Source organism: Rana temporaria, chromosome 6 (genome assembly GCF_905171775.1).
Source record: "Rana temporaria chromosome 6, aRanTem1.1, whole genome shotgun sequence".
Taxonomy (NCBI): domain Eukaryota; kingdom Metazoa; phylum Chordata; class Amphibia; order Anura; family Ranidae; genus Rana; species Rana temporaria.
The window spans coordinates 181,866,500-181,893,285 of NC_053494.1; the positions used below are offsets into that span (position 1 = coordinate 181,866,500).

A 26,786-nucleotide genomic window follows, 5' to 3' on the forward strand; every position below is an offset into this window, starting at 1 on the left:
CCTGGTTCTCTGACGTATAGAGCCAGAGAGCCAATAGAGGGCAGTGATGGTTTGTTAAAACGAAACTGGATTGGTGCTGAGGGGTTTTAGACACACAGTAATCACACCTCCTTGATTAGTGACCACAGTGAGAAATTTCCCAGTACTGTGGTGATCAGGAAACCGACAACCAGGAAGTGTCCAGAATAGAGAGGAATTACAGCAACATCAAAGCAAAAACGAACAATGAGGACATGAAACCAGGACTGCAGTAAGGTAAAGGAAGCTATTTAGCTAAAAAAAATCCTTTAGTGACCGACCCTTTAAAGGGAAATCAAAGTGAATTTTCAGTAACACCCATGTCCTTTCAATAGAAGGGGATCCATTTGCAGGTCAGAATAAGACAACACTGAATGTGTTTGAGTCTATTACATACTGCCAAAAGACAACATCGCTTAGAAGTAAGCATCAAAGCTGAAAAGCTGTCCTGGTTTATGATCACTTAGCTTGGACATGCCAAGGGTGGGGGAATAGTCTTAATTATTGAAAAAAGTTTCCATGTTTCCTACCAGAAGTAAGCAAACACAAAAGAGAAGGATTCAGTGTTTCTAAAATAGTGATAGGATCACAAAACATTGCCATTTTAGCCCAGGTTCACACTGGGTTGCGGGAATGTAGCTGTGCGAGTTCATCTGAACTCGCACAATTTCACCCCTGCAAGTCAGTCCCGATTTTGGCCGCGATTACAGAGACATCTGTGCAGGTTTCTGCACAATTGTCACTGTAAATCACGGCCCGAAATCGCAAAAAGTAATACAGAAAACTACTTTTTGGAAATCAGTGCAGCCCCGCAAATGTGGCTTCGCACAGATTAGAACGGTGCCCTTTGCCGGCAAATGCTGCAGATTTGACATGTCAAAATGCACCAGTATGCTTAGTCATACAAAGTAGCTTGAGGAGAGAAGGGTGACCCCTGGAAGCCACACATCTAAGGTGTCCTACTGGGTTGAGTGGCGTGGCAACTTCTGCCTGCACTCAAACCAGGCCATGTTCCAAAAGGGTTTTGCTCTGCCCTCCGGAGCTTTAGGTCATACAAAGTACTTAACTAAAAAACAAAACAAAAAAATCTCCAACATTCCTGCAAATCACCAAAATGGATTCAAAGTAAAAACTTGTTTTTTTAACCCCAAAAAAACAAAGGTCCTAAATATGTACTTGTGCAAACATATGTGGAAACACTACCACCAATGCTCTCCTGCAAATGCATTCCTGTTCTCCACTACGGCAGTACCATCACTGGTCATATAGTGAAATGGCCTGACAATATATATCTGTAGAAAGCAAGTTTGTGAAATGAACAAATACTAAATTCCCAGAGTATTTTGCTCCCAGTTAAAAACACTCTAAAGATGCATTTTTCACAGTTTATATAAATGGATTTACAATCTTAAATGAAGTCTATTGTTTACAGAATGAGGCAGTATACCAATCTTGTGTGCCAGAGCTAAGCTGTTCACCGCAATTACACTTTCTATTCTTACTGCAATATGTGCTTCTTGAAATATACTGTGTGTCCTTGAAATGCCGATGGATGGCATTGTTCCTGCAATAGATTGAAAAATGAAATCACTGGATTTGTTTGGCTTTGGAGGAAAACGGAACATTGCTGGTAGTGGAAGGATGGCAGCGCCATGGTTAAGAAATTATTGCAACACCAACAGGTAACATTTTACAAAGAAATCAGACTTCTATACAATGCTGGGAAACAGCCGGGGGAATAGCGCATACAAAAGGAAGGACACAACAGGGAGCGTGGCCAATAGAGCAGCACTGGCTGAGGCCATCACATAGATCGGCGTCCTATACTTTTACACCACCACTCACCTTCATGTTCTACTGGGGAAGAGAGTCAGAAAGGTTCAGTCTACCCAATACTGATCTATCAATTGTAAACATATGTACCGTATATACGCAAGTTTTTCAGCAAATTCTTTGTGCGCTGAAAATGCCCCCCTCGGCTTATACTCGAGTCACCTTTTTGCACCTGATCTCATGGACTTAGGGGACCCGGTAACGGCCGGCCGTAGGTCCTCTGGACCCGGAACTTGACACACATGTAGCCCCCATTTCTCCTCTACAAGTGTACAAAGTTTGTTGTCTTGGGGACCAATTTGGTGTTATTGCTCTCACTGGAAGTTCAATATGGCACCCCATGGCAAAAAACCTCTGAGGATCTGAAAAAAAAATTGTTGCTCTACATAAAGATGGCCTAGGCTAGAAGATTGCCAAGCCGCCGGAAACTGAGCTGCAGCATGGTGGCCAAGACCATAAAGCAGTTCAACAGGACAGGTTCCACTCAAAACAGGCCTCACCATGGTTGACCAAAGAAGTTGAGTGCAGGTGCTCAGCGTCATATCCAGAGGTTGTCTTTGGGAAATACACGTCAGAGTGCTGCCAACATTGCTTCAGAGGTTGAAGGGGAGGGGGCAGCCTGTCAGTGATCAGACCATACGCCACATGCTGCATCAAATTGGTCTGTGTGGCTGTTATCCAGAAGAAAGGACTCTTCTAAAGAGGATGCATAAAAAAGACCAGTTTGCTGAAGACAAGCAGACTAAGGACATAAGATTAGATAAATGTCAAGCGTGCGTGGCGGAAACCAGGTGAGGAGTACAAAGACAAGTGTGTCTTGCCTACAGTCAAGCATGGTGGTGGGAGTGTCAAGGTCTGGGGAATGAGTGCTGCTGGCACTTGGGAGCTACAGTTCATTGAGGAAACCATGAATGCCAACATGGTACTGTGACATACTGAAGCAGAGCATGATTCCCCTTCCCTTAGGAGGCTGGGTCGCAGGGCAGTCTTCCAACATAACGACCCCAAACACCTCCAGGATAACCACTGCCTTGCTAAAGAAGTTGAAGGTAAAGGAGACGGACTGGCCAAAGCACGTCTCCAGACCTAAACCCTATTGAGAATTTGTGGTAGAGCTGCACTGCTAAAAAACGAGAATCCACAATTTATTTTTGCTTAGACTAAAGATCTTTACTCACGATTCTCGCAGCGCAACAGCATCATTCACATTATACAAAAAAATTTGGGCTAACTTTACCGTACACTTTACTGTACAGTTTTTTTTTTATTCATTGTAGTGTTTTTTTTGCAAATACAGTGCGACATAAATATTGCAACAATCGCCATTTACTGTTTTGAACTATGTAAGACACAAGTGTCAGAAAAATTTCGTCTTAAAGTAGTTAAACTTCCCTAATGTCAGACCGAAGTTCATTCTTTTGATCTAAGAAGGAAAAGTTACAATGTTTATATTTATGTACCAGCGTTGGACAATGTTGTGAAAAACTTGGCAGACTGCCCGGTTTTCACACATGAGCGTTTTGTTTTCAGGCAGAAAGTTGCACATTTTTGCACAGGTCAAAAGGTCACCAATGTAAAAAGCACAAAAACGCCCTGTAATCTGCCCAAAAAGAAGCTTGTGTACTTTGAGCTTCAGGCTACAAAACACTCAGATGTGAACAGGGCCATTTACATTTTTAGGGGACAGCAAATTTACACTGTTATACATGCTGTACAACCCACTACTACATTGTAGCAAAGTGTAATTTCTTCAATATGAGGGGTGTACTCACTTTTGTGGAGATACTGTACATACACCATAGACAACAACCCTATAAACAGTGCAGATTTGAATATGCTAACCATTTTAGTAAAGGTTTTCCTTGCTTTCTGAAAACACCAATCCTTTTCATAAAATTACTGTAGACATTTTCTATGAAATAAAAAAAAAAAAAAAGCAAAAAAAAAAAAAAAAGGTCAGTGCAATTTACACATTTTAGCCGGATTCATAGAGACTTACGACGGCGTATCAGTAGATACGCCGTCGTAAGTCCGAATGAGCGCCAACGTATCTTTAAGCGTATTCTCAAACTGAGATATGCTTCACTGTTGCTAAGATACGACCGGCGTAGGAGACTCCTACGCCGTCGTATCTTCGCTGCATATTTACGCTGGCCGCTAGGGGCGTGTACATGTAAAATATGTCGAATATGTAAATGAGCAAGAGGCGCCGATTCACGAATGTACGTACGCCCGTCGCAGTAAGCTACGCCGTTTACGTAAGACATACGCCGCGTTAAGATAAAACACCTCTGTAGGTGGCGCAGGCCCATGCAAAGTATGGACGTCGGAACTTGCCGCCGTATTTTACGCCGTTTAAGTAAGCGTACGTGAATGGGGCTGGCGGAGGTTACATTCATGTCGAAAGCAAGGAGTATTTGCGACATGATTCTGCGCAGGCGCCGTACCAACGGCCATCATTTACATGGGGTCACTGGTAATTTACATGGAGCAACGCCCCCTACCTGCCTATTTTGAATTAGGCGGGTTACGCCGGGCCATTTGCGCTACGCCAAACGTAACTTAAGGAGCAAGTGCTTTGTGAATACTGGCATTGCCTCTCTATTTTACGTCAGTGTAGTGCAAATGAGCTCTGCGCTACGCCCGCCAAAAAAGTCCGCCGGACTATGTAAATCGGCTATTTCTATCCATTTAGTGTGAAAGATTTTTTGCTCACAAAAAAAAAAAAAGATATCATGCAGCTTGTGAAATGACTGCTTAGTGTGACTAATCCATTATGTCTAAAAATATTTGCGGCAATATACACTTTATTTAAGATTTAGAAAAGAATACCAATAAATCCGGTTTTAGCTTTTAAAAACATCAGCAAAATAAATTGATGGCGTCGGCTCGATAGAGCCCTGAAAAAAAATTGCTTTTAGGAGTCTAAATTACAAATACTTTAGGATGAAAGAAGAAAAAGAAAAGAAAAGATGACAATAGCATGATGTGAATGTGTGCAGATTTAAAAAAAAAAAAAAAAAAGATACATTAGAAAAAAAAAATGCAAAATACAACAAAAAGTTAATAGCTGTTCTTCTATACGCAGCAGTACGCCAGTTAAAGCACAGTTCGAAGCTTGCGGATCAATAACAAACCATTCGGGCTGGGCTTTCAATAAAAATACTGCCTGTAGAAGCTATTGTATATAGGGAGTGAGAGGAGATTAAAAAGTTTCACTATCGCAGTATTGACTGAGCGATCTCACGTTCATAAGCATAGGTTTGATTGTTGAATCTAAGACTTTCACAACAAAAGAGTGAAACCAGAAGCGGCAAACAGTTTTGGTTTTAAACAACATTTTCACCTTAAAGCGGGGGTTCACCCTAAAAAAAAATTGACATTACATCCAGGATACTAACATTTACAGTATGCAGGTCTTTTTTTTTTTAATCACAGTACTTACCTTTATATTGTGATTTTCTCCCCGCTTCCGATTGCTGCGGGACTGGGCGTTCCTATCCCTGGTTAGAGGATTGACGTCTGGTGAAACAATTCCCATGTCGCACAAGGCGCGTCACCAGATTTCCAATAAATAGCCGAGCAGCGAGTCAGCGCTAGACGGCGCCTGCGCAGTCAGCTCTACATGGCGGGCGTCGTATAGCGCCGACTCGCAGCTTGGCCATTTACGAAAATCTTGTGACGCGCCTTTGTGCGACATGGAAACTGTTTCACTAGACATCAATCATCTAACCCAGGGATAGGAACGCCCAGTCCCGCAGCAATCAGAAACCCGAGAGAAATCTCAATATTTTACATGTATGTACGGGCGATAAAAAAAAAAAAAAAAAAAAAAAGAAGACCTGCATACTGTAAATTTTGTTAGTATCCTGGATGTAATGTTAGAGAAATTGTTTTTAGGGTGAACCCCCGCTTTAACTAAGTCTTCAAGTGTGGTATAATGGCGAGAGATGGTGGGATCACATTCCTGTGGCCTGGTTTAGACTAAAGATAATCTTTGAAAAAAAAAATTTGCTAACTGGTAGGCATTTATGATAAAGACTCTGTATGGCTCTTCTGCATAAAAGCACTTTCCCTACGTGCAAGCAAATTTTTACTCAAAGTACAAGACAGCCACAAATGCACCGCTTAGTGTACAATCCCATCAGAACTACATCATCCCAGTCTGGCCGATATAGAGGACAGAAGAATCCAGACTAGGGCCGAAACAACTAATCGATTAATCGACAACTAATCGATTATGAAATTAATCTATGAAAAATTGTAATCGATTAATCGCTCAGTAACATAATGGGGTTTAAAAAACTAAAATTTGCCCTTTATAGTACAAAAAAGCAAATCGCTACTGTAAATATTACCTTCACTGTCCCACAGTAAAAAAATTAACCCTTACATTAGCATTGCTCTTTTTGTACTTATTTTTGTTTTTTAAACCCGATTATTTTACTTAACATCTCAGGCCTGGGGTCACACCTCTGTTTTTGCAGAAACACAACTACAGTTCATTTATATGTTTTCCTATGGGACACGTTCACATCCATGATTTTTTTTAGCTGCTGCGGTATTTGGAAAGGGCAAAGGACTTTTAACGCAAAACGGTGCTATTTATTTTTTGGTTCAATGTACTTCAATGGAGTAGCTGCAGAAAAGCATGTAATGTGTTTGTGCAGCAATTTGTGTTTTGTAATCTTCCCAACAACAAAATGGCCCAAAAAAATTTAAAAATGCGAATTTTTCTTTTATTAAGGCTATTATCCGATTAATCGAAACAATAATCAGACAACTAATCGATTATAAAAATAATCGTTAGTTGCAGCCCTAATCCAGACCCTAAAGTCGTTTAGGATCAGATGTTAGTGGGGAGGAGGAGGGGCAAACATTTGTAGTGTGGGCACTTTGGGCGGTAAAGCTGAAATGAGCAAATATTGCATGCACAAAAATATAGTTCAACTTGAAAATCGGTTTTCTATTGGGGGGCACCAGCAGAGAGGAGAGCCAGGAGAACTGGCAGAGGACACGAGAAGAGGAAGATCTGGGGCTGCTCTGTGCAATTTGTTTGCACAGAGCAAGTATAGAAACGGTTTTTTTTTTCTATTTGGCTTTATAACCGCTTTAATGGTGCCAAGACCTGTCCCCATGCTGAGCATATTTTGTTATATATGCATCCATCTTGAACCTGCATGCAGGCAGCCATTAGAAGTGGATGCTGATGCAGTGACTGTATGGTCAAAATCTGACACGTGGGCAGGAGCTGGTATGATTATTTTAATGTAGGATACTGATGTTTGGTGTAAATGATCTGGTTCCTGGGTAGGTGGCTTCTACAGTCTCCTTGACTTGAAGTGTAATTTTAAAACCACACCACTGCTAAGAAGTCAGGGGTGCAAGCTAAAGAGTATCCAACATGTTCAGGGTCCAAGAGTGCCCTCTTCATCAGGGCTAGAAAGAACATAAGAAAATACCCGTATCAGTCCGATATCAAAACAACATCACCACCATGGAGACGTAATTAAAAAACAAAAACGTCAATAGTAACAGGAGTGTCAGAATTAAAAGACAAAAATGGGAACATGAGTACTAAACTATATACCGGTAGTTTTTTAAAAAAAAACAGCGCGTTTACAATTGGCACCATTATTACAATGATGCACTCTGGGTGATATGTTAACCTAATAGAATATATAAACAAAATCGGGTAAAATCTCAAAACTGTTATAATTAAACTTATTTTTACAAAGTGCATGTTTCAGGAAAAGCAAAATTAGAACGTGTGGTCAGGAACATTTGTGATTACAGCATGGTGTAGGGAAAATGGAACAGATAAGTAGATTGAGATATAGATCTAGTTAGGTAGATAGATGGATATATCTATCTCTAATACACACACTGCTGTAAAAGTATTTGCCCCTTCCTGATTTTCATTTTTTTTTTTTGCATATTTCTCACACTTAAATGATTCAGAACAAATTTTAAAATCCAGTAAATCCAAGATACAGTTTATAAATTATTTTTATTAAAAGCTGTTCAAACCTGCCAGGCTCTATGTGAAAAATAGGATTTTTTGTACTCACCGTAAAAATGTTTTCTGTCGTCTATGGACGGACACAGCCTCTTAATTCTTGACAAGTGGATTATGTTCCCTGTTTACAGGAGAGGACTAGCCAGAAACATGTAGATATTCATATACATGTCATTTAAACAGAGTTGAACAGCCCCACCCAGGGGGCGGTCCCTCCGGACATAACCCACCTCCCTGCCAGCATCAGTTCGTAACAAGCAGTACAAACCTAAAGTTGGAGTGGATGCTGTGTCCGTCATGGACAACAGAGAAAAGGATTTTACGGGAATACAAAAAATTCTATTTTCTCTGATCGTCCATGGACGGACACAGCCTCTTAGTTCTTGACAAGTGGGACGTCCCCAAGGCAGTGTCAAAAAATGAGAGGTGGGAACAGTATCGGTAAAAAACACACAACTTCACCCCAAACAGGCATAGCTCCTCAACGAGGAGATTCAACTTTAAACAGCCGCCTGCAAAACCTTGCGGCCGAAGGAAAGCATCAGAGGATGCACGCACAACCTTGTAAAATTTGGAGAAAGTGTGAATGGATGACCAAGTCGCCGCTTTACACACCTGTGAGACAGGTGCTTTGTGTCAGACAGCCCAGAAAGCAACAATTGCCCTGGTTGAATGTGCCGTGACGGGAAAGGGGGCGCCCGCCCCCTGAGAGCATAGGCCTGTATGACAGTCTGTCTGATTCACCGAGAAATGGTGGCCGACGAGCCCGCCAGGCCCTTTTGTGGACCAGATACCGACATAAAAAGTGAGTCAGACCTCCGAAACGGAGCTGTAGCCGACAGGTACACCCACAGAGGCGCGTACCACGTCTAAGGAATGAACTGCAACCTCCTTAGCATGTGCCGGCCGAGGACACAAGGATGGAAGCAATGTCCTAGTTAAGGTGAAAAGACGAAACCACCTTTGGAAGAAAGGAAGGTCCCGGGCGCAACACCGCCTTATCCTTATGGAGGACCAAGTATGGCGACTTGCAGGTACAAGGCCACCAACTCAGAAACCCTTCTGACAGACGTAATGGCCACCAAAAAGGCCACCTTCTGAGAAAGCATCAAAAGAGGAATCTCTGATGTCCTCGAAGGGAGGTTTCTGAAGAACCGAGAGCACCAGATTCAAATCCCATGGGGGAAGAGGTGGTCTAAGAGGGGGAAGTACCATGACGAACCCCCTGCACAAAGGTACCCACCAGAGAATGGGCCGCCAAAGGCCGTTGAAAGCTTAAGGCAAGCTTCTTATTCCACACCGCGCTGTTAAAACAGCAGGATCCCTGGACACCGAATACGTCTGTATAAGCCAACCCATCTCCTTGCACATAGAGATGTAGGCCTAGAAGAAGATTTCCTGTGCCCTCAACATAGTAGGAATGACAGTCGGAAAGACCTCGGTCCCTTAGAACCTGGCTTCAATAGCCATGCCGTTAAAGCCATAGACTGTAAAGCAGGATGGAGTATAGGACCTTGAGACAGAAGGTCCTCCCGCATTGGTAGCTGCCAAGGCGCAGTCGCACTAGGCGCATGAGATAGGTGTACCAAGGACGCCGGGGCCAATATGGGGCGATTAGGATCATCGGATCCCCTCGGCCTTCACTCTGCGGAGCAGGCCGGGGAAGCAACTTCAATGGGGGAAAGGCATAATTCAATCAATACTGACCCCACGGGCTACCAACGTGCCTGACGTGTCCGCCCAAGAATCCCTGGACACGAACCTCGACACCTTGCGGTTGAGACGAGTGGCCAGGAGATCCACATCCGGTGTTCCCCCATTCTCCTACAAAGAAGTTGAAGTTGAAACACCTCCGGATGCAATGCCTATTCTCCCTGGTCCAGCAATTTGGCTGCCAGTTCTCTACGCCTGGAATGTAGACGGCCGACGCCCTACTTTCCGCCCACCTTAGGATGTGAGCGACCTCGGACGCTGCAACCGAGCTCCCTCCTGATGGTTTATATAAGCCATCGCCGTGGCGTTGTCCGACCGGATCCTGATCGGGCGGCCTTGCAACCTCCTGGACCACGAGGAGAGGTTTAGCCTAATCGCCAGAAGTTCCAAGACATTGATCGGTAGACAGGATCCTTCTAGATTCCAACGACCCTGGGCAAACTGGACCCCCCCCCAGATGCCCCACCCCTATCCCGTGAGGCTGGCATCCATCGTAACCACCGTCCACTGAAAGGGGAGAAAAAGACTTCACTGACCGAAGAGCCGGGGATCCCAGCCACCAATTCAGAGAGGCCCTGAACAGTTGGCTGACCTGAATCTGACGATCCAGCGACAATGGAGATCTGTTCCACTTGGATAGGATCTCCCTCTGTAGTACTCGAGTGTGGAACTGGGCATATGGTACAGCCTCGAACAAGGCCACCATGAGGCCCAGAACTTGCATGCAAAAATCGGAGAGACGACTATTTGCGGGACGCCAAAACTCACTGCAGACTGGAGCGTCTGCAATTTTTCCCAGGGGTAGAAAGACCCTCGCTTCCGAGGAGGTCAAGAATCAACCCCAGATATTCCAAATGCCGAGTCGGAAACCAGGACTCCGACTTCTGAACGTTCAACACCCACCTAAATTCTTGGAGCGTCTGGCTGGTTATAGACACGTCCTCTTTTAATTCTGAGCCAGAAGCTGCTCTCAGAAGAAGATCGGCTAAGTAGCCCTACGATGGCAATGCCTCACTGTCTCAGCAAAGCTAGGATCCGTGCAAGCACATTGGTAAAAACTCTTGGTGCTGACGCCAGGCCAAAAGAGAGGGCCACAAACTGATATTGGTCCTCCCCGATCGCAAAACGCAGAAACCTCTGGTGACTTGCGCAGATTGGGACATGCAAGTATGCGTCCTTGATGTCCAAGGACGCTAGAAAGTCCCCCGGGTGGAGCGCAGCTACCACCGAGCAAATTGATTCCATGCGGAACTTTCTTACTTTCACAAAGGCATTCAGAACCTTGAGGTGCAGGATCGGACGGACCCCGTCCTTTTTCGGGACCACAAACAGATTCAAATAAAATCCCTGAAACCTCTCGTCCTGCGGAACGGGTAAAATTACTCCGCAACTTAGCAAGTCCCTTACTGCCCCCAACAGGGCAGCCCGAAAAGCCTGCAGGAGAGGGAGACCTAAGGGAAATAATCTGTTTGGGGGATAGGAAAGAAACCATCTTGTACCCCGAAGAGACCACCTCGCAGACCCATTGATCGGAGAGCAGAGAGATCCACCAGGTAGTGAACCTGCAAAGCCATCCCCCTACCCATGAGTCGGGCGGGGGCAGGCCTTCATGCAGTTGCGGGCTTGGGTGCCGGCTTGTTCGGCTTACGCACCCAGTGACGTTTCTGTACCCCAGCTGGGCCTTTGTCGGCCTGGTTGGGTTTACCTACCGGCCCTAACTGACGGAAATACAGCTTCTGTGTGTGAAAAGGACCCGGCTTACAGGGGGTTCCTTCCCCTGGGCGGACTGAGGGAGGAGAGTGCTCTTCCCTCCCGTGACATCCTTGATAATGTCGTCCAGTTAAGACCCAAAAAGCCTCCCACCTTTGAAGAGTAAATCCGCCAGGGCTTTCTTAGAGTTCTCCTCAAAGGGGTACCAAACCGCCAGGTGGTGAGGGACTACAAAAGCCTTCTGCGGCTTTTCCCCATTCCGCATCAATTAATTTATCAAAGAAGGGCACATAAGGAAAACCCTTCACACAGCAGTCCGATTTGTGAGATCCAAAAGATCCGAGCCCTCAGCGGATACCTCAGCTGCACTATCCAACTTAAGGGAGTCCCTTAGGGCATTGATAAGCTCCCCGACAAGTGCCTTATGCCCCAACCCAGTTAAAATATCTTCCTCACAAGGAGGGTCCTGGTCCACTTCAGATAAAACAGAACAAGGTACCTGAGCCGCAGCCGGATCCTGGTCTGAATCTGAGCATTCCCCCAGGAGATAGCGGAGGGAGGGGGCGCTTTTTACCCCCCTTACCTCCGCACGCCGCTTCCACCCTGGCAACAAATGTCTTCAGGACTGCCGACAAATCGTCTATCGTAAGAGCAGGTGCAGAAGTACCAGCTGCTGCCTGTCATGTTTGGGGAAGGAGGACCAGATACAGACTCCATTATGGAAAAAAACTCCCAGGGCCCAGTTCAGACCTGAACAAAAAATGGCTACAACAAAATGGCCGCCAATGGGATTTTCAATAGAAATTGAAAATCACCCCAATAATTTCGCTATATAAATGGGGAAAGCTTAAAAATGCTGCACAGTACCACAAAACCTCCATAAAAAAAGGACCCCCAGCATTAACACACACATAGGCCAGAGCACAGTCCCTCAACAAGGTGTCCACCCAACCCCCCCCCCCCCCCCCCCCGACAGCAATAAAACAGAGGGAAAAGGGAGCAGGGAAGGGAGGATACCCAAACCCCAGGAATGCTCAGCCGTACCACCCCACCTAAGTGGGAGAGACTGTGCTTACCCGTCCACGCTACGACTTCACCGACGCATTCCAGACAGGCGTACAACTGCAATGGAGGTACCCGTCGGTCCGGTCCACTGTGAGTGGGGCAACACCACAGCCCAGTCATGTGCGAACCTCGGAGCAAAGCTCACTGGCCACCCCAGGAGTCATGGGGCATGTCGTGGCAGACCCGGCCTCTTTGCAAAGGTGTGCTCACGCTCGCTGGCCGGACTAAGACTACAAAGATTTATAATATCCATCCTGTCCCTCAGCCGACAGAAGTCAAAAAGACAAAAAATAAAATAAAAACAGCCAACGGATCACAAAAAGCCACACGTCACAATCTAAAAAATTCAAGAACAGTCAAGAAACAAAAGTAATTTACATGCATCTGTCTAGAAAGGGGTTCAAAGCCATTTCCAAGGCTTTGGAACTTCAGTGAACCATAGGGAGAGCCATTATCCACAAACAGAGAGAACTTGGAACAGTGGTGAACCTTCCCAGGAGTGGTCGGCCTACAAAAATGACTCCAAGAGCATGACAACAACTCACCCAGGTCATAAAAGAACCCAGATCATCTAAAAGAACTGTAGGTCTCACTTGCCTCAGGTAAGATCAGTGTTCATGATTCAATAATAACAAAGACTGGGCGAAAATGGCATCCATGGGAGAGTTCCAAGGTCAAAGCCACTACTGACCAAAAAGAACACAAAGGCTCATCTCACATTTACCAAAACACATCTCGAATTATCCCCCAAGACTTTTGGCCAAATATTCTGTGGACTGATGAGACAAAAATTTAACTTTTTGAAAGGTGTGCGTCCCATTACATCTGGCATAAAATATAGCATTTCATAACAAGATCATCATACCAACAGTCAGACATGGTGGTGGTAGTGTGATGGTTTAGGGCTGATTTGCAGCTTCAGGACAACTTACCATAATTGATGGAACCATGAATTCTGAGCTTTACCAGGAAAACCTAAAGGAGAAAGCCCAGCCATCAGTTCGTGACCTCAAGCTCAAGTGCACTTGGGTTATGCAGCAGGACAATGATCCGAAAAACAGCAAGTTCATGTCCAAACAAAGCAAAAATTTAGGTTTTGGAGTAGTCTAGTCAAAGCCCGGACTTAAATCCAATTGAGATGCTGTATCATGACCTTACACAGGCCGTTCATGCTGGAAAACACTCCAGTATACCTGAATTAAAACAATTCTGAAAAGAGTGGGCCAAAATCGCTCCACAGCAATATGAAAGATTCATTGCCAGTTATCGCAAATGATTGATTGCAGTTGTTCTCGCCATGGGTGCCACAACCAGTTATTGGGTTTAGGGGGCAATAACTTTTTCACATAAAGCCAGGCAGGTTTGGACAGCTTTTTTGCCTTAATAAATTAAACCATTTAAAAACTGCATTTTCTATTTACTCCAGTTATCTTTGCGTAATAACATGTATTTGATGATCAGAGTCATTAAAGCTGAGGTCCACATATTTGTCACACTTAAAGTGTGCGAAATTTATTTTTCACTTTTTCGCGTAGGCAAGGGTTAGACTCGCTGTCTGGCCTTAATTGTTGTCTGTGCACCAGTTGGAGAGATTTACTCCCCTCTTTGCCCATAGTGTGAGACAAAGACTGAGGAGAAATCCAGCATTTTGGAGTGGTCACACCATAGGCAGAGGTGAACGTAAACTTCCAATTGGAATAAAGGGTTTTAGTTACAAGTATATCTAGAAAGTAAAGTAGAATCTCCCCAGTGAAACAGAAAAAAAACACGACAGCGATTTAAAGGGCAACTCCAGTCTTTCGCCAAATTTATTTTGGTGAATCAAGTCAACTTACTATTGCGCTTCAGTGCCTCTACTTAATTTTTATTTTTTAAACATTACCATGGTAACACTTCACTCATGCAAAATGTCAACCTGTAAACAAATGAAAGTGTCTAGAATGCCATTGTATGCAAATGCAGGATTTTCAAAATCATATGTTCAATGGGTTGATATTTCTCTCCTGGAAGAAGGTTCTAGCTTGTGACAACACTGTTACGAAAATGGCACTAGTGAAGCAAAAGGACAAAAGCAGCAACGTGAGTGAGTTTTAGGTCATTGGCAGAAGCTTTTAATTTTTAATTTTATGTTCATCACTTGTAAACAATTGACAGATGCCAAGGTCCTTTTTAGGCGGAAGTGAAATTCCACCAACTTCATGAACCAATTATTCTTCAGTTTAGTTTTATTATTTGAGCATTATTTTATTTCATTTAACAAACACATCCCTAAAACAAAAGCAAACTTGTTTGTTTTAGAAAAAGTTGACGGTAATAACAGGGTCAGAACGCAAACTGTTCTGGAGCAGAACACAAAAAATGTTACCAAAGATAAAACAGAGACAATTTAAATAAAAGCTAAATAATACAGCTAGTGAGATTGTGTGAATATTGCAGATAATTACAAAGATACCCAGCAGACTCACATAATCAAAAGTTTCAGTGAACATGAGTAAAGATCACAATCGCTTACAGGTATCTACAGAAACAAATTATACTGCTAAAACTAATTAAAGGATCACTAAACCTTTTACAAATAAATTTGGTCTACAAAATATACAAAAGCTATTTTCAATAACACTATCAGAGCTTCGCAAGCAGTCCACCAGGAAAGTGTTCCCAAAGCCCGCGTGTCATCCTTTCATGGCACACCCTGGCCACCTCAGAGGGAAGATTCATGAATATTTTAGACAGCCAAGGAGGATGAGGGACTTGGCATTAAACTACTCTGCTGCCCATCACCACACACATGGTAACTTCCAGAATTTTGTCACCACCACCTCCTAAACCAAAAACTAATAGCACTAAGAGGGCAGCAAACCATCTCTTAATGGAAAAGTCTTTATTGGCTCCAACCCCCCTCCCCACAAGAGACGCCAAGGAAAATGAAACCCAGGTTCACACTGGCTGCGGGAGTGAAGCCGTGCGCGTTCAGCTGAACTCACTCGATTTCACGCCCGCGATTAAAGAGAAACCTGTGCAGGTTTCTGCACACGTCAATGTAAATCGCTGAGAGAAATTGCAAAAAGTAGTACAGAAATTACTATTTGCAATTTCCAATTAGGGCGGGGCCATTTCCGGCAATTGCCGCCGATTTGACATGTACGCAGCAGTGTGAATCATGGCTAAAGCCCACTTTTGGTAATTTCAGAAACTACTGAAGCAGTAGGTAAATGCTTGTCAAATGCAGGGGATGAGAAATAAGGTATAATACTTATCTTAATCCTCACCGAGGCAGGCTTCCACCATATGCGCCGCAGCGAAGAGTAAAGCATTACTTCTTATTCCTTAACATCTACAGTTAAAGTGGTTGTAAAGCCTCAAGGTATTTCACTTTGATGCATTCTATGCATTAAGGTGAAAAACCTGTGCTGCAGCAATCCCCCAGACCCCCATTTTTTTCTTACCTGAGCCTGATCCGATGATATGCACAAGTGCAGCGGCTCCAGCCGCTGTCCCTCCTTCTTGGACAGATTGATAGCAGCAGGAGTCATTGGTTCCCTCTGCTGACAATCAAATGCAGTGACACAAGAGACAAGTTTTGCTGTCAATGGAGTTGGTTGGGCTTTATATATATATATAATATATATATATATATATATATATATATATATATATATATATATATATATATATATATATATATATATATATATATATATATATATATATATAAAGAATTCTGATCTATTTAACCAATATTTAACAATGACTGCATCAAGATTTACCTTTATTTCTCCTTGCAAGTCCTTTAGAAAAATCTCCTTGCTTGTCCTTGTGACTGTTTGTGTCTTTTTTGCGTTTTTAAAATGAGGATGGTTGTATTCACCCTTCAATACCATGAAGAATCTGCCAGTAGACAATTTTTCTGATGCCAACGCTGAGCAATGCAACACTGCTGGTCAAAAAAAAAAAAATCAAATATAGATTTTATTTCAAACTATATTTTGTTTGAAAAAAGTCTTTAGACATAAAAGATTGATTGCATTTTCTGCAAAGACCAATCGCTCCCTTTCAATGAAACCATCAGATATAGATCAAATCACCCATACAGTGAAATTGATTCCTATATACACACACACACACACACACACACCCATCATGTTTTCAGCTTGGGCAGCGCACCATATAGTTGGTTTTACTTTTTAACCATTGTCAAATAGTGGCTAATATTATTCTGGATTAAAAGTTATGGAAAGTGTTGAACGAAGGGAACAGAACAGTACCATATGCTGGTAAGCAGGTTGAAAATATATGCAAGTTGGGTGCTGTCCTGAACAGGAAGGTAGACGTTAAAAAGGAGTTGTAAAGAATCCTATGCATTAAGGTGAAAAAACACCTTGCACTCTCCGGCCCCCCCGAGCACCCATTTTAAAATTACAGCTTCTCGGCTCTTCATTGGATAGATTGATTGCAGCGCAGCCATTGGCCCCTGCTGCTGTCAAACAAATCCAATAACGTGGCCGCCGGGGCCGAGTCATACAATCGGCAGTTTATGGACACCGATTGTATGCCACGGGAGCGCGCCTGCCCCTTGGGAGAGAGCTTCCCAGATTGGGTTAGCTATTGCAGGGAGGAGCCGCAAGAGCCGCCGTGGGACCCCAGAAGAGGACGATCGGGGCCACTCTGTGCAAAACGAACTGCAAAGTGGATACAAGGATGACGTTTGTTAATTATTATTTTATTTTTTTTAAACGTGAACCTTTACTATTACTTTTCTGGTTCTTTGGTTTTGGCCATTTTTCTTGGGTCCAACCCATTGATCCTGTGATATAAAAGAGGGACAGTGGTCCAGAGCAGCAGGAAAAAAAAAAACAAAAAGCAGAGGGCTGGGGCTGCTACATACAATAGAACTGGACCAGCAAGGAGTAGAGGAATGTTGCCTGCTGCTTCTACTGTTGTCATTATTATACAGGATTTATAAAGCGCCAACAGTTTGCACAGCACTTTACAATATGAAGAAGGTCACCGGGATCTGAGGATTGTCCCGAAGATTCCAGCACTGGCAAATGCCACTTTTGGATCCTCTGGTTATACGTGGACTCTACCTTTGCACGTATGATGGGGCAGCATGAGGCAGCCTTAGTCTGGGACATTTTACAAGTAAAAACTTTTGAAACCTTGTTCGCACCTGGTCTGAAGTTAAAGGGGTGTAATGTAAGTAACCAGCAGAATTCCATAGTTCAGGTCACAAGGTACGACGACATCAGTACAAGAGTAATACAGTGTAAAGACACAAGCATTACATAGTGTCTAGAATAGGTGAGTCATCCTGCAGGAGGAGTTTCTGTCAACATTCTCTCCCTGAGCGGTCAGTCCCCCATAGCTACAGGAGCAGACTTGCGCTGCATAGGTCTTCCAGCCTGTGCCCAGTTACGGAAGAGTTAAAGGAGTTGTAAAGGAATTTTATTTATTTTTTGCTGAAATGGCTGTTTACAGGGTATAGAGACATAATAGTTAACCGATTCCTTTTTAAAAATAGATAAAAAATCAATCATATAATGTACCTGCAGTTTCTAGTTTCGTTTTTGCATGTTGTTTCCTGCTTCTGTGATGTCCAGAGCCACAGAGCCAATATAGGGCAGTGATCGTTTGGAAAACGAAACTGATTGGTGCTGTGGGGTTTTAGACACACAGTAATCACACCTCCTTGATTAGTGACCACAGAGAGAAAGCTCCCAGTACTGTGGTCATCAGGAAACCGACAACCAGGAGGTGTGAAAAATAATTCCTTTACAAACCCTTTAAGTGAAATGAAGTGAACGCATAGAGTCCATGCTACGTGCACAGCAGGACCCCACATGGTTACTGGGAGTGAGGCAATGGTAATACGTTGGACCGGTGGATGTGGACAGGGCTCAGCATATCCCTTCTAAATGCAAGTTACATAGAAGGTGTACATTGCCATGGGGACCCCGAGAGTTAAAATGTTACTAAACTCAACAGTAAACTCAATCTGTATATGCAGTAAAGTATGCTGGTTATACTTTCTGTGGAACCTAAGGGGTTAATCCTCTGCATTGTGTATAAAGGCTGTGTGATCCTGTCTTCTCTGATCCTACTCTTCTTTGACTCCGACCCATCTTGTGATAGAACACAGCATTAGTCAGGCTGCACCATGCTCAGTTTGATATGTATTGCTAGAGGACTTTTTTTTTCTTGGGAGAGTGCATGTGATCCGCACAGGGCCAATCAGCACTGTCCAGACAGATGATCAGGGGAGAATGAAGACTCCTCCTACAAGCTTAAGCACAGACTGATGGAAGTCACAAGACTGCTATATACTGCTGATGAGAAAAGGTATTTAGCAGTTATTTACTAAAATATTTGCATTTCCATGTTGTGTACTGTAGGAGACCAGATATAGTGAATACAGGATCCAGGGTTAAGGAACACCAACAACTGGAGAACAGATATGGTGCAGGTGTACACAGTGCATGTCCTAACAGCAGAGGTCCACCTTAGGGTCATGCATTCCCCCTACAGTCGATACCAATTGTGAAAACTCAGCCCTTCACAATGAATATATCCAAGTAGTTTTCAGGTGCCATGCCATAAACTACAGATGACCATACACACAAGCACACAGCCATCAGTAAAAATTGTAATATTTCCAGTTTACACAGTGGTTACTTCACCAGCCTGTATACAGCTGGCAAGCTAGAGTTAGGGGTCAAAGCAGATATCAAACTTAATTCACACAACATAATGAAAACACGCCATAATAAGAGCTAGAACAAGAAGAGAAGAAAACGTAGCTGTGAGCACTACTCCCAATAACCAAACATTTGTCACACACCTGTCAGCTGAGAGCTCACACAATTACCATTCAGTAGCTTTAACTCAGGTGAAGAGCGGATCTTATAGGCAATTCCTCTTTCACAGATTCAATAAAGCAAATTACTTCAGAATTTTCCAACAGCCAGGCAATTCTTTCTACAATAAGCCAATCAGACATTTATTACACCTTTCCAATTTTGCAGAGTTGGGGGGGGGGGGGTTTGGTGCGGAAATCTAAATGACAGAGAGACACCTGTACATGGAGAAATCCCAACCGAAGAGAACTAATGAGAAGGCTTTACATGTTCATGTAGTATTATTTATTCATTATATACATTACACAGTGGTTCTCAAGCGTTCTAGTGCCCTGACCCCTTGATAAAAATTTCCCAAGTTGTGGGAGCCCCCAACAGTAAAAATGTTCATAGCGTGGGCTGTCAGCACCCAAGGCAAAACAAGTAATTTGCTTCCCTAACCCTTACATTTGTCAAGTATGTACCACTCTTTGTTCTCCTTTCTTTCCCTTTTTTCTCTCTATCCCAATTTCTTCTTTTTTAACCCCCATCCCTCAATCTAGCAGTCTCTTGATCTCTCAATCTTTCTCTCCTTTTTATTTGTTGTTCCCCCCCCCCCTCTTTTCCTTTCCGTGTATTCTCAATTTATATTCTTTCCCTTACTTCTTGGGGGTGGGGAGTTGGGATGAGTGGCAGAGCTGTTGGGAGAGTTGTGATCAGCCAACATAGGTGCTCTTGATCAAGGTCATTTGCTGTTTTGAGAACTGTAGTGGGGACTTTTAATGGGAACTATAATTACAGGTAGTGTTACTCACTATGTTTCCCACTTCACATTCCTCACCAGTCAGCTGGCCTAGAGTGTCTGCCCCCCCCCCCCCCCCCCCCAGCCATGTTGTCAACTTAACGGGCAGCGCCGCCGAACTCCTAGCAAAGTACCGCTGTAGCGGCGCTTTGAACCTATTTTCGGCTGTTAGCAGGGGTTAAAAGCACCCCGCTAGTGGCCGAAAAGTGATGCAAAAACGACGGTAAAGTGCCGTTTTACTGCCACCGCTCGGGCGCCTTCAGTGTGAAAGCAGCATTAGAGTTAGGTACACACTTCACAAAGGAGCCTTGATGAGGCAGTGCGGCTTTCACATATTTCCAACTTCTGTTTGAGACAGGGTTCACACTATTGTAAATTGGATGTGAATTTAACTGCATCCAATTCGCATGACAGGAGATTGTGATCGACTCTATGGAGCCGGTTCACGCATTTCTGGAGCAACTACGTTGCGAATTGCACAGGGGGTTTCGTTTCGGGTCTGAATTCTGCCAAAAGGTGCGCTTGTAAAACCGGAAAAAAAGTCCTGCAAGCAGCATCTTTGGGGCGGCATAGGAGCGGTGTATACACCACTATTACACTGCCCCTGCCCAACCATTTCTTCAGACGCTAATTTGGGTTAAAATCACCCTGCTAGCGGACAAAAAAAAGGCGCTTTACTGCCAACAGACCCGCCGTCCCAGTGTGAAAGGGGTCTTTAGGTTTTTACCATAATGCACCCTCTGCAATAAAAAGGGTAAAAAAAAATTAAAAAAAGAACAGCCACAGGATTAACCCCCCAGTCCCCCTTATACTAACCTGGGCCTGAATTTAATCCAACACTGTGCCCCAGAGCAGTGGTTCTCTCCTCAGAGGGCAGATAGACAGCAGCAGGAGACATTGGCTGCTGCAGTGAATAAAATCCTATGATGAGGGAGGTGGGGGGGGGGGGGTTGGTGTTGAACAAGCATGAGTGCTCCCATAGAAAGGGCTTCCTATGGGGGCACTTGCAGAGGAGGTGAAGCTAGGAACACTGGCAGGAGACTACAGGAGGAGGACTGGGACTAGGGCTGCAACCAATGATTATTTTCATAATCGATTAGTTGGCCGATTATTGTTTCGATCAATCGATTATTCGGTTAATAACCTTAAAAAAAAAAAAAAAAAAAGCAAATTTTGATGCGATTTGCATTTTTATATATTTTTTGGCCAATTTATTGTTGTGGGGAAGATTAAAAAATACAAATTGCCACAAAAACGCATTACATGCTTTTCTGCAGCTTCTCAATTGAAGTATATTGAACCAAAATAGCACTTTTCTCTGTTAAAAAAAGTCCTAGCCCTTTCCAAATACGCAGCAGCTGAAAAAATCATGGATGTGAACATGACCCATAGGAAACCATGTACAGTAACTGCACTGTAGTGTGTTTCTGCAAAAAGCACCAAACAGAGGTGTGACCCCAGGCTTGAGATGTTTAGTAACATAATGGGGTTAAAAAACAAAAATTAGTACAAAAAGAGCAAATGATCGCTACAGTAAGGGGTTATTTTTTTTTACTGTGGGGCAGTGAAATTAATATTTACAGTAGCGATTTGCTCTTTTTGTACTATAATGGGCCAATTTTAGTTTTTTTTAACCCCATTATGTTACTGGCAGATTATGAAAATGGTAATCGATTAATTTCATAATTGATTAGTTGTCGATTAATCGATTCGTTGTTTTGGCCCTAAATGGGACTGCTCTGTGCAAAACCATAGTAACCAGGCAAGTACAACTATTTTTTTTAAAGAAAAAAAACAAAAAAAAAAAAACAAAGGTTTACAAGGTTCCTTTACAAAAAACATCTTGTGCTTCCAGCAGACAGACAATACAGCATCTGCAAAAGAGTCCTGGACACACACTGCTATTAAATGTTGTATGCCCAATTACACCAAACGCAAGCAAGATACTCAAATGTCTTTTGAATAGGCAGTGCATGCCAATTCCTCTTTTTTTTTTTTTTTAACTGTACATTTATACTGCACAATTTGTATTTTTGTAATGCCTCATGTTAAGTTTCAAACAATAAAAATGTAAACTTTTTTTAAAGTGGTTGTAAAAGAAGGTTTTTAATCTTCATGCATTCTATGCATTAAGTTAACAAGCCTTCTGTGTGCAGCAGCTGCCCCAGTGCCCCCCTTATACTTACCTAAAGCCCCACCTCTATCCAGCGATGTCCACAAATGCCTCAGCCGCCAGGGATTTTCCCACCAGAATGGATGAGACACAGCAGCGTCATTGGCTAACTGACTTGGACAGCAGCGGGAGCCAAGAGAAAGAGGAGGAGGGGCCGAACTGGGGCTCTGTGTCTGAATGGACACACGGAGCTGTGGCTCGGGTGCCCCCATAGCAAGCTGTTTGCTGTGGGGGGCACTCGACAGAAGGGAGGAACCAGGAGCACTGAAGAGGGAACCGAGAGAAGAGGCAGATCTGCACTGCCCCGGCAAAACCACTGCACAGAACGGGCAAGTATAACATGTTTGCTATTTTTATTTTAGAAAAACTGAGACTTAACATTCACTTTAAGGTCAAGTAGACCAACTGATTTCAAATCAATTTATCAATGCCGCTTCATGGCTCTCAGGTCACATATCCATGAAATCTGAGGAACCAGATCATTTACACGGCTAGAATACATATCAGAGATGAATATTTTACCTGTGATCGTTCCTATACCATACATAAATTTCTCACAGTGGGTAACAACATGCAGCGAGCTAGATGAGAGCCGGGAAAGGGGTGATTTCAATAAGTTATTTATAGTTATGAAATACGGACCCGTGACTTTCTTTCCGAGTGGAGAAACGCTCAGCCACCCTTGCTTACAGCAATAAATAAAACTCTATTCAACCTGCAGAGATCCATCAGCAGAATAATTCAGAGCAATAGGTAAAAAAACAAGACAGCATTTCACAGAGAACTGCATAAAAATAAGAGCTTAGGGAAAAATAAAATGATAAACTATGGAAGAGAGCTTTTTCTGATCGGGAAACTACAAACTCCAGCATGCCCACAGCAGCGGAACACAAATAGTTTTATGTCCCGTGTGAAAGAGCCCTTAGTCGTCGTGTTTTTTTCATTTATGAGAGTATAGTTTTGCAAAAAAAGAAAAACTGAGAAACACTACTGCAAAACTCATTCTACAGCTAACTCTACTGCCGTTTTTATAATGTCCTGTGTGCATTAGGCCTAAGACTGAAATTCCAATCTAACATAACTGGTCCTTTTTATTGTATTGCTTTAGAACAGGGATATGCAATTAGCAGACCTCCAGCTGTTGCAAAACTACAAGTCCCATCATGCTTCTGCCTCTGGGTGTCATGCTTGTGGCTGTCAGTCTTGTTATGCCTCATGGGACTTTTAGTTCTGCAACAGCTGGGAGGTCCCCCAACTGCATATCCCTGCTTTAGAACATGTAACCCCTGAATACAAGTTCTGCAGGCTTTCCACAGTGCTACACTGCAGTGTAGACCAAAATAAGTGCAGAGTGACTTCCCTCTCATCTGTCTACAATAGAGGTTGTGGTATACTGGGAGTGGCAGTGTTGCACACTGACCTGCACCCTTAAGGCTTGAATTCAGGACAGTTAAGAATAGATGAAGATAAAAAAAGGTAAGAAACCTTTCTTTGCAGCACATTCCATGTCGACTAATAGACTAACCCTACTCAGTTGTGTGCCATTTAGGGTGGAATGACTGAATACAGAATATTTTCTCATTGCAAGTACCTTAGGCAAAACAACCAAGAGCTGATGCACTAAAAAGACAACATTCAATGTCCACAATGCCAAATGCATGAAGGCAATTGGATAGGGAAGGGGAAAAAAAAAGTGTCAGGGAAAAGAAAAAGGATGGGAAACAAATGGACAAGGAGAATAAGAGAAATGAATAGGAACATGGGAAACAGAAGGGAAAAGACAAGGGATGGGATTTAGAGAACAAGAATGAGGACATAAAAATGAGAGTGTTACATGAAGAAAACAAAAGAAAAACAGAGGACAACAGAGAAAAGAAAACGTGAAATGGGAAGAAAGTAGCCTTGAAAATGAAGGGAACTAATGAATAGTACCCCCATACCCCGATTTATCTCTATACAGTGTTTATGTAAGGCCGGGTACACACGAACAAACATGTATGGTGAAAGCGGTCCGTCGGACCGTTTTCACCATACATGTCTGCCAGAGGGCTTCTGTACGATGGTTGTACACACCATCGTACAGAAGTCCGCTCGTAAACAATACGCGGGGCGTGTCCGCGGTGTCGCCGCGACAATGACGCAGCGACGTGGGCGGCCCGCCTTTAAAATGCTTCCACGCATGCGTCGAAGTCATTCGACGCATGCGAGGGACGGCGGGCGCCTGGACATGTACGGTAGGTCTGTACTGACGACCGTACATGTCCGAGCGGGCAGGATTCCAGCGGACGGTTTTAAAACACGTCCAGGAATATTTGCCCGCTGGGAAAAGGCCCGGCGGGCAAATGTTTGCTGGAATTCGGCCCGCTCGCGCCCACACACGACCGAACATGTATGCTGAAACTGACCCGCGGACCAGTTTCAGCATACATGTTTGGTCGTGTGTACGGGGCCTAAGAGGATTGGTGGGAAACTTATCAGTTGCTTCCAACAAGGAGGGGACATTTTTTTTGCCATCCCGATTGATTCTCATATACAGTATTGTCTTTCAGATGTGTAAGGTTTTGGCAAGGAGACAGGGCATTTTAGCCAAAGTAGACATAGTCCTTGACCTGCACTATCCGTTCATTTCATGTATTTAGTATGTGAGGCAGAATATGCTTTAAATGCTTGGTTGAGAGCCAAAACAGCATTTGATGTACACTCCAGGATACTGACAATGCCAACTAAAAGTTGTTTTATGCAAAGTCTTTCATTGACAAAGTCTAAGTGAAAGTTCAGTGAAACGGACGTGAAGTTAAACTCTTGTAGTCACATTTAAGATGTGTGTACATAAACCCATCCCTGTAGGCGCCACTTCTATAACCTATACATATTCTACCACATGAACAGAGAAAATCAAACAAACATTCGCCCTATTTTCCTTAAAATCCTCTTATGAGCTTCAAATTCACTTTCCTGTAAAACTTTGGCACACACTTCATGTGACAATATATTGCCTCTGCCTTGCTAAACACATATACCTGAAATCATGCATTTCTTCTGTAATGTATCAGTGAGCACACCCAATGATCATAACAAACCAACAGCAAACCAGAGAAAGAGCAAAACTGTAGTAATGCGGTTTAGAGAACCATATATGGGAAATCGGGTCTGACTGGCTCAAAGCTGAAAGTATATTTAAATGCAGCCCTTTTTTTTTTAGTCTTGGACAGCATAGGAAATGATTAAAGAGCATGTGAGTTTTTTTGTTGTCCTTTTCTGATTAGGCCGATTTTTCTTCACTCTCTGTCCCAGAGACACAACAGGAAACAGGAGGAGACCCCCTTCTGATGCAGACCTTTCATAGCGAGAATTTTGTGGGGATTTCAATTGATTCAGTCAAATTAGAGCTACTCAAATTTTGATAAAAAAAAAAAAAAAAGAGCCAAGTCATATCCGTGAAGATTCCTCCAACCATGCCGTTTAGCATGAATTGAGTCATTTCTCTTATTCCAATCATGACTTGTCATTGAAAGCACACCACTAGAATGGATGTCCTAACAGAATTTCCCTTCATTTTTTGTTTGTTACAATTGGAAAATTTTAGCTCTCCCATGACTTTCTGCCCCAGTGGCAATAGTGATCAGGACAAAAATACGAAATGTTCCCATCGAGACACAGAAGGCAGTAAAAACCTGGCAGAGTTAGCAACCATTCCATATACTATCCAAACCTGGAAAAAAAGCAAAATCAAATTGTCAAATTGTCTTTAGATATACTTTAAAGTGGATGTAAACCCGATTCATGAAAATTTGAGCTGGGAACATATATCTGCAGTATTTTGTTATCTCTCTTCAATGAGCTATGTCCTGTAGCTCTCTCCTGAACAGTTCCTCTTATCAGCCTGATAACTCCTGACAAATTCTGACACTTTAGGCCCCTTTCACACGGACGGCTGTTTTGCCGCAGCTAAAAGCATGTTTATGTTTTGCTGGAATTCAAGACTCCAGGCACAGCGATCAGCTGCATTGGTACAGTGCTTTTAGCTGCGGTTGCGTTTAGCTGCGGCACGATATTGAACAGGGATCCGACTTGGATCCTTGCCAATACCAAGCACTGTGTTTGGTATGAATCTTGAGGGGGAACTCCACGCCAAATTTCAAATAAAAAAAACGGCATGGGTTTCCCCCTACAGGGGCATACCAGGCCATTGGATCTGCTACGGATTTTAAGGGGAACGCCTGTACGCCAAAAAAACAGCGTGGGGTTCCCCCCAAATTCCATACCAGACCCGTATCCGATCATCAGCCCGGCCGGTCAGGAAAGGGGGTGGGGATGAGCGAGCACAGAAGGGGACAGAAGCCCGGGCACCCCCCCTCGTAAAAAAGCCAATGAAGAGAGCGGGGCCCCAAGCGGAAAAGAACCAGACTGCAGCGAAGACCGGGACCCCCCCGTAGAAGACGTCGAAGAACCCAGGGAGGGGGCCGCTGTAAAAGAGCTAATGAAGAAAGTGCCCCCCGGTAGAAGAAAACCAGACAGCGGTGAAAACCAGGACCCCCCGGCAGAAGACATCTAAGAAGCAGGGCCCCCCTCATAAAAGAGCTAAAGAAGAGGGGGGACCCGTAGCCGACTAATAAATTA

The 26,786-nt window shown here is 43.5% G+C and overlaps 1 protein-coding gene across 11 annotated transcripts in view; it reads right to left on the bottom strand.

The window, feature by feature from the left end:
- PKP4 (plakophilin 4) overlaps positions 1 to 26,786 on the bottom strand; it is a 372,718-nt gene that overhangs the window by 266,265 nt on the left and 79,667 nt on the right. The window contains exon 1 of one of the 11 annotated variants that reach the window (XM_040357917.1): positions 16,126 to 16,295. The exons of the other annotated variants lie outside the window; for them this stretch is intronic. The gene's annotated coding sequence lies outside the window, so the exon portion shown is untranslated. Of the gene's footprint in view, positions 1 to 16,125; positions 16,296 to 26,786 lie in introns of those variants that run through there. 11 annotated transcript variants of the gene reach the window in all.